The sequence below is a fragment of the Salmo trutta genome, chromosome 17 (genome assembly GCF_901001165.1).
Source record: "Salmo trutta chromosome 17, fSalTru1.1, whole genome shotgun sequence".
NCBI classification, from domain to species: Eukaryota; Metazoa; Chordata; class Actinopteri; order Salmoniformes; family Salmonidae; genus Salmo; species Salmo trutta.
This window is the reverse complement of record NC_042973.1, coordinates 30,530,296-30,537,932: the sequence shown is the minus strand read 5'-3', so window position 1 is coordinate 30,537,932 and position 7,637 is coordinate 30,530,296.

Below are 7,637 nucleotides of genomic sequence, written 5' to 3'. Positions count from 1 at the left end.
ACAACACTTCTCATTTTCACCTCACCACAAACGACTTCAATGATGGCAGTCTCAGATGAAAGTATGTAGCGAACGATACAGCATCAGAAGAATTCACTTTGAGTTCCTAGGCAGATATTATGATTATAATTAAACTCTTTATAATTTACATACAGTATCTTATAATGCCTTATTTTGAGGCCTAACTTTACCCTAATACAGTGGCCTGAAACTCATGGTTTGAAGGCCACATCAGGCCTGCCAGCAGGTTGCAAAATTCTGGTAACTTTCCCCAAATTCCTGATTTTCAAAACATTCTGGTCAGATTTCCATAAAGGATTTCCATAAATCTTCCAACCGTTATTTCATGGAAAACCTGGGAAATTTACCAGAATTTTGCAACCCTACCTGCAAATCACATTATGCTGGCTTGCGAAGTGATGTGTAATTCCTATTGCAATCCAGACAGAGCTAGGATATCCAACAATTCATAATGACTGCCAGGGTTAGGAACAGTGTGAGGAGACTACCTAAGCCATTTAAACTGGAACAACCATTTCAGTAACGGGTGCAAAAGAATCTAACTAAATTATTAGATTAGTTAAGAAAAATGTTCTTTATCTTTGTATAGCATAAGATTAATCAATGACTCAATGTACATGCAAAAACACAGATATTAAAAACAATTCCTGCCTCCCGAGTGGTGCAGCGGTGTAAGGCACTGCATCGCAGCTGCGTCACTACAGATCCTGGTTCAATTCCAGACTGTGTCACAGCCGGCCGCAACCAGGAGACCCATGAGGCGGCGTACAATTGGCCCAGCATCGTCCGGGTTAGCGGAGGGTTTGGCCGGAATTAAAGTGAAATTATAAAAATGTTAAATTAAATAATTAATAAAATACACGTTAAAAAAAAATCAACATGCTGGGGAAAAAACGTAAAAAATTACAGTTGATGTGACTCATTTAGTTTTGAGTCAGTAGCACAAATATATAAAGCTATAATGACTTAATTGACTTTGTGTTCAACTTACTAGAAGTATTTTAGTTAAAAATGCCTTGGGGTTTACAGTGCAGTGCTGTATGTCCACATAATGGACCATGACCCTGCATTTGAAATAGACCTGCATATCTAAGCAAGTATGGTTATGAGGGATAGCAGAGGCACACAGATGTGACGACAGGAGCTGTTCTCACACAGTGGCCAGGGCTGCAGGTAGCCTGCTGCTGTTGACAATGATGCTGACCTGGACAGACCTCCAGCCACAGAGGACAGCCCAAATCAACACATAGAGATCTCTCACTGCTCACATAGTCAGACACACAGTGCTCAGCTGGTTTACAGGATACTTTCTGACCTTTGCCATGCAAACCTGCCAAGCTCTCAGCTAAAAGGGGAAGATCTAGATGTACAGTTCAAAAGGTACTCACACTCAGACCATGAAATGAAAAATCCAAGGAGGCCGAGATGCAAACATGTACTTAATAATCCATGCTTGAAATAATACAAAGGTGAAAGTGTAAAGTGATAAATCATGGTGATGTCTAAAAACAAACTTCTGATGAGACCCAGGTATTCCTATTGCGATGTCATTTTTCCTTTGTAGCATGTTTTTCAACCTGATCAGTTAATTCCCATTATTTTACTCAGTAATCTTCCTGTATACTACGAGTCTAGCTAGTCCTTCTGTGTGTGTATAAAAACAGCCGCAGCAGTGTTAGTGATCATAAATGTTCCCCTGGGTTGGGGGCTTCACCCTGAAGGCAGTGTAGTGTAGAGCTGACTTTGAACCTTGGAGGTAAATCAGCATTAAGGTCATGGCTGGGACACATCTGCACCTGCACAGCTGGGAGCTCCAGGTTATGACATCACATGGAGCAGCAGCACAGTCAGATAACTCTAACACAGCCAATCTCAGCCCAAATTTGGGATTAGTAATCCATTAAATATGTTTTGTGGCACATAGGGCCTAACATTAGATGGTAAGTCGTTTTTTGCATGTGTTCCGGTCCTGTACATTACCTTGAGGTTAGGGCTCGCTTTCAAGCAGAGCTGTATAATGTGAGCAGAGGGGGAGACCAATTCATTTCCAACCACTGAACTTCCTCATCTGTTCAATGCCAGTCTCAGCAGTGTCAGGACTTTTATTTTGACTAGTTAAGCAGAGAGGACGTGGGTCTACAACAGACCCACGTTTGGAAAGTCATAATACAAACTTTTAGATATTTTGTCTCAAAGTCCCCCAGTCGTAACAACCAAATGTCATGCCCATCGGCACAGTAAATAGAAATGGAATTGTATTTAACTTCTGTCTTCCCTCAAACTGTTTTTGTGCAACCCAATAATTGGGAGTAACACGAGTGTATGTAAATACACATGTTGCTAAAAGCAGCTAGAGAGTAGACAAATATAATCACTCAAATTCATAGAGATATATGGATGCAAAGACTGCCCATCCAGGATACCAAATATATAGTTTTAACCATGTTTTAAGGCTAAACAGTGTTTGGTTGCATTTACATTGTTTACAAACATTGGAATAAAACAAGTTTACATGGGGTTCTGATGGGGTACAACAGTTTAACTAAGCTTATGGGGCATTTTAAGTTGTTTTCTTCAAGAATAAATGGGTATATAGAAATAATGTATAAGTCCCAAATGGATGTAGCAGCTAAGGATTCTAGCTTTAGTTTAAATTGTCTTGGAGCTCCTGCGCCATCTTGTGGAATTTACATTTCACTACAGATAATGATGTCATGGAATTTCTACTAAAATAGGGTTGATTCACAGATATGGTTTATAATGTTGGTGAATTTGGTAGACCACAGGAGGCTGGTGGCACTTTAATTGGGGAGGACGGGCTCATGGTAATGGCTGAAGCAGAATAGGTGGAATGGCAGGAAAAATACATCAAACACATGGTTTCCATGTGTTTGATGCTATTCCATTTTCTCTGTTCCACCCATTATTATGAGCCTTCCTCCCCTCAGCAGCCTCCACTGTGGTAGACTACCTGTCTAGAAAGCATAAAATCGCATTTTGCTATAGACCTACTCTTTAGTATTGTTACTTAACTTTAATCTGCACAAACACTGTTCTCAGTGAGCTGGAACTGGATCAGGTGAAGAGAACCGGTTGCTAGGCATTTAAGTGTATCAATCACATATGTTGTTTGAATCGCATTTAGGGATTTTTTGGGTGCAAATGTTGAGAATTATTTTATTTACCATAACAGTTGATATTTTGTGCACCCACACACTCCAAATTCATAGAGACCCGAGAAACCTTTTCGCCAACATCAAATGATTCCTTACGTAGCTAGTTTTTGGTAGCTAGCTAGCTAGTCTGACCGTCACTAGTTACCACAACCACAAAGTCATAAACCCTGCCTATTTCTATAATTTCTCTTTATTTAAATTTGATTTTTAACCTAACCTTGAACCTAACCATAACCACGCTGCTAACCTTATTTTTATGACATAGCCAATTTGGACTTTGTGGTAACTAGTGGAAACCAGCTAGTTTATCCAAAACATCTGTAACAAAATTGCTTAAACATCTCAACCTAACCAAATCCAAATTCAGTAGCAGGCTGGAGGTTGTGTTTTGCTGAGAATTATTTCTTGGTGCAACAGCTAGCTGTGGCTAGCATTTTATTCCCACGACTTTAAGTGTCGGATATGTGAAAATAGTCAATTGTTTTAAATGATTCAGTATATTATTACCTATCCCTAGCTTGTTGTGGACCTTGCTAGCTAGCAATGCAGCAGCCATCACATCAGTTGGCGGGTTGTTTGTCAGAAGGAAGTCTGTACAACCAAATGGTAGGCGATCATCACTAGGATGCTTTAGCTGCTAACTAGGATGGCAATCTAGCAGGTATCTCTACACATACCGACAGTCTGGATATTACTTAGCATTTGAAAAATGTTTTGTTTTTTACCCTGCATAGGTGAGACCCATTCAGCTTGCCAGTCCAGACCAGGTTCGGCCCCTCTCAGACAAACCTCTCCAATGGGCCCGTGTGGGTGATATATTATTAAAGTTAGGCCTATACAACTTAGTATTACCTGAAAGGCTCACATTTCAATTGTATTGCTCATAAAGCTATGAGTAAACTATTATATGAATACATTTATTACCAGTCAGTTAACCTGGAAAAAATATTTTCATTTTTTTTAGCAATGTTTATTACAAAGTCCCTCAAGTGACTAAATTACCCTTTAAATTAGTGTGATTGCCTTGGAATTAAAAATACCTGGTTTTGAGTCCCAGACAGTCATAATATGCTACCCCTTTGAGTCCTGGGATCTTTAAAATCAAGAAATAAAACATAAAAGATTAACTAGCCTACATTCATAGTGACCATCTAAAAGAAAACAGACATGTGGCAAACGTACAAAGGATTTTGAAATTAAGTTGAAGTGCAGGGAGGCGCTTCCTGGAGGAGGGGGTATTATGGTAGTTGAGAGGTGTAGGCTACTCTATTATTACTCATGAGTGGCCTTCGAGCAAAATGATGCAAAGTGTATGTCACGTCCTGACCATAGAGAGCTCGTATTTTCTATGGTAGAGTAGGTCAGGGCGTGACTAGGGTGTTTTGTCTAGTTTATTTATTTCTATGTTTGGTTCTAGTTTATTTTTTCTATGTTGTTTTTTTTGTCTAGTTTAAATGTTCTATGTTGTGTTCTAGGTTCTTTTTTCTATGTTGGGGTTTTTGTCTAGTTTACATTTTCTATGTTGTGTTCTAGGTTCTTTTTTCTATGTTGGGGTTTTTGTCTAGTTTACATTTTCTATGTTGTGTTCTAGGTTCTTTTTTCTAGGTTGGGGTTTTCGTATGATTCCCAATTAGAGGCAGCTGGTCATCGTTGTCTCTAATTGGGGATCATATTTAAGTTGTTGTTTTTCCCACTAGTGTTTGTGGGAGATTATTTTGAGTTTATGCATGTAGCACCTCTTCGTCACGGTTTCTTGTTTTTGTTTATAGTTTGTCTGTCTTGCATAGTTTCACATAGAAATAAAGATGTGGACCGATACGCACGCTGCACCTTGGTCTCTTTCATACGACATCTGTGACAGAATCTCCCACCACCAAAGGACCAAGCAGCGTGCCCAGGAGGAGCAGGGATCCTGGGCCCGGGAGAGAGGAGAGTGGAGGACATCCTGGACCTGGGAGGAGGTAATGGCAAGGGACAAGACCCTGCCATGGAAGCAGGCGGAGACAGCGAGAGAGGAACGGCGACGATACGAGGAACTAGCACGGCAACGACGGAAGCCCGACAGGCAGCTCCAAAAAGAACACGGGGAGATTGGGGGAGTCAGGGTTGAGACCTGAGCCAACTCCCCGTGCTTACCGTGGGGAGCATGTGACTAGTCAGGCACCGTGTGATGCGCACTGTATCTCCAGTGCGCATTCAGCCGGGCTAAAGTGAGCATTCAGCCAGGACGGGTTGTGCTGGCTCAGCGCTCCTGGTCTCCGGTGCGTCTCCTTGGTCCAGGATATCCTGCACCAGCTCTACGCACTGTGTCGCCAGTGCGCCTTCACACCCCAGTGCGTCCTGTGCCAGCGCCCCGCACTTGCCAGGCTAAAGTGAGCATTCAGCCAGGACGGTTGTGCCAGCTCTATGCTCCAGACCTCCAGTGCGCCTTCACGGTCCAGTATATCGTGCACCAGTTCTACGCACCAGGTCTCCAGTGCACCTCCACAGCCCAGTACGTCTTGTGCCTGCTCCCAGCACTCTCTCTGAAGTGCGTGTCCTCAGTCAGATACGTCCTGTGCCTGCTCCCTGCACTCTCCCTGAAGTGCGTGTTCCCAGTCAGGTATGTCCTGTGCCTCCTCCTCGCACTCTCCCTGAGGTGCGTGTCACTAGTCCGGTGTCACCTGTACCGGTCCCATGCATCAGGCCTCTAGTGCGCCTCCCCAGTCTAGTACGTCCTGTGCCTGCTTCTCGCACTCGCCTTGAGGTGCGTGTCACCAGTCTGGTGCCACTAGGCCTCCAGTGCGCCTGCCCAGTCCGGCGACAGTCCCCAGTCCGGAACTTCCGGCGACGGTCCGGAGCTTCCGGCGACGGTCCGGAGCTTCCGGCGACGGTCCGGAGCTTCCGGCGACGGTCCGGAGCTTCCGGCGACGGTTCCCGGTCCGGAGCTTCCGGCGACGGCCCCCGGCCCGGAGCTTCCGGCGACGGTCCCCGGCCCGGAGCCCCCTGAGACAGCCCGGAGCCCCCTGAGACGGCCGGCGGCCCGGAGCCTCCAGCAACGGTCAGCGGCCCGGAGCCTCCACCGATGCTGCGGGTTTGCAGGAGGAGAGGGTTCTTCGTCCCGCACCAGAACCGCCTCCGATGCGGGAGGATCCGTGGGATGAGAAGGTTCTTCGTCCTGCACCAAAGCCGCCACCAACACTAGACACCCCCCCAACCCTCCCTTTAGGTTTCAGGTTTTGCGGCCGGAGTCCGCACCTTTGGGGGGGTACTGTCACGTCCTGACCATAGAGCTCGTATATTTCTATGGTAGAGTAGGTCAGGGCGTGACTGGGGAGTTTTGTCTAGTTTATTTATTTCTATGTTGTGTTCTAGGTTCTTTTTTCTATGTTGGGGTTTTTGTGTAGTTTACATTTTCTGTGTTGTGTTCTAGGCTGGGGTTTTCGTATGATTCCCATTTAGAGGCAGCTGGTCATTGTTGTCTCTAATGGTGGATCATATTTAAGTTGTTGTTTTTCCTACTAGTGTTTGTGGGAGATTATTTTGAGTTTATGCATGTAGCACCTCTTCATCACGGTTTGTTTTTGTTTATAGTTTATTGTCTGTCTTGCATAGTTTCACATGGAAATAAAGATGTGGAACAATACGCACGCTGTGTCTTGGTCTCTTTCATATGACATCCGTGACAATGTACTTTTAAAAAGCCTCTATTTCTTGATTAACCTCATTCATAATAAACTACACCCTGAAATGTCCTGGGTTGACCACTGTTCCAGATGTGAGGGTATTCCTGAGTCTAATAAACTACTGTCTATCCCACTCAGACCAAAGGTAGTCAGGAGATTTCAGGATCTGTTGGGAAAGTGTAAAAGGCATTTTTTTTTAAGGCATCATCCAAAATAATTTAAAGTTGATTGTGAAGCTCAAAGTTACTTATAGATTTTACAAATGACCTTCCACTGACCTTGGATATAGCCTGTGTGTCTATGTATGCGGACGACTCAACAGTATACATTTCGGCTGCAACCGTAAAACAAATAACTGAGACGCTTAACATAGAGCTCCAGTCAGTTTTAGAATGGGTAACTAGCAATGGGCTGGTGCTAAATATCTCAAACTAAAAGCATAATTTTCCACTAAACTTCTTTTAGATCTATTTTTGAATAATGTGGCTATTGAGCAAGTTGAAGAGGCTAAACTGCTGGGTGTAACCCTAGATAGCAAGCTGTAATGGTCAAAACATATAGACTCAATGGTTGCTAAAATGGGGAGAGGGCTGTCTATGATAGTGTTGCTCTGCCTTCTTGACATCTCAGTCAACCAGGCAGGTCTTACAGGCCCAAGTTTTGTTACACCTGAACTATTGCCCAGCTGCGTGGTCATGTGCAGCAAAAAAGGACATAGGTAAATTACACTTCAATGTACACAGAGGGAAAGTGTCAGTAACATGCATTTTTTTCC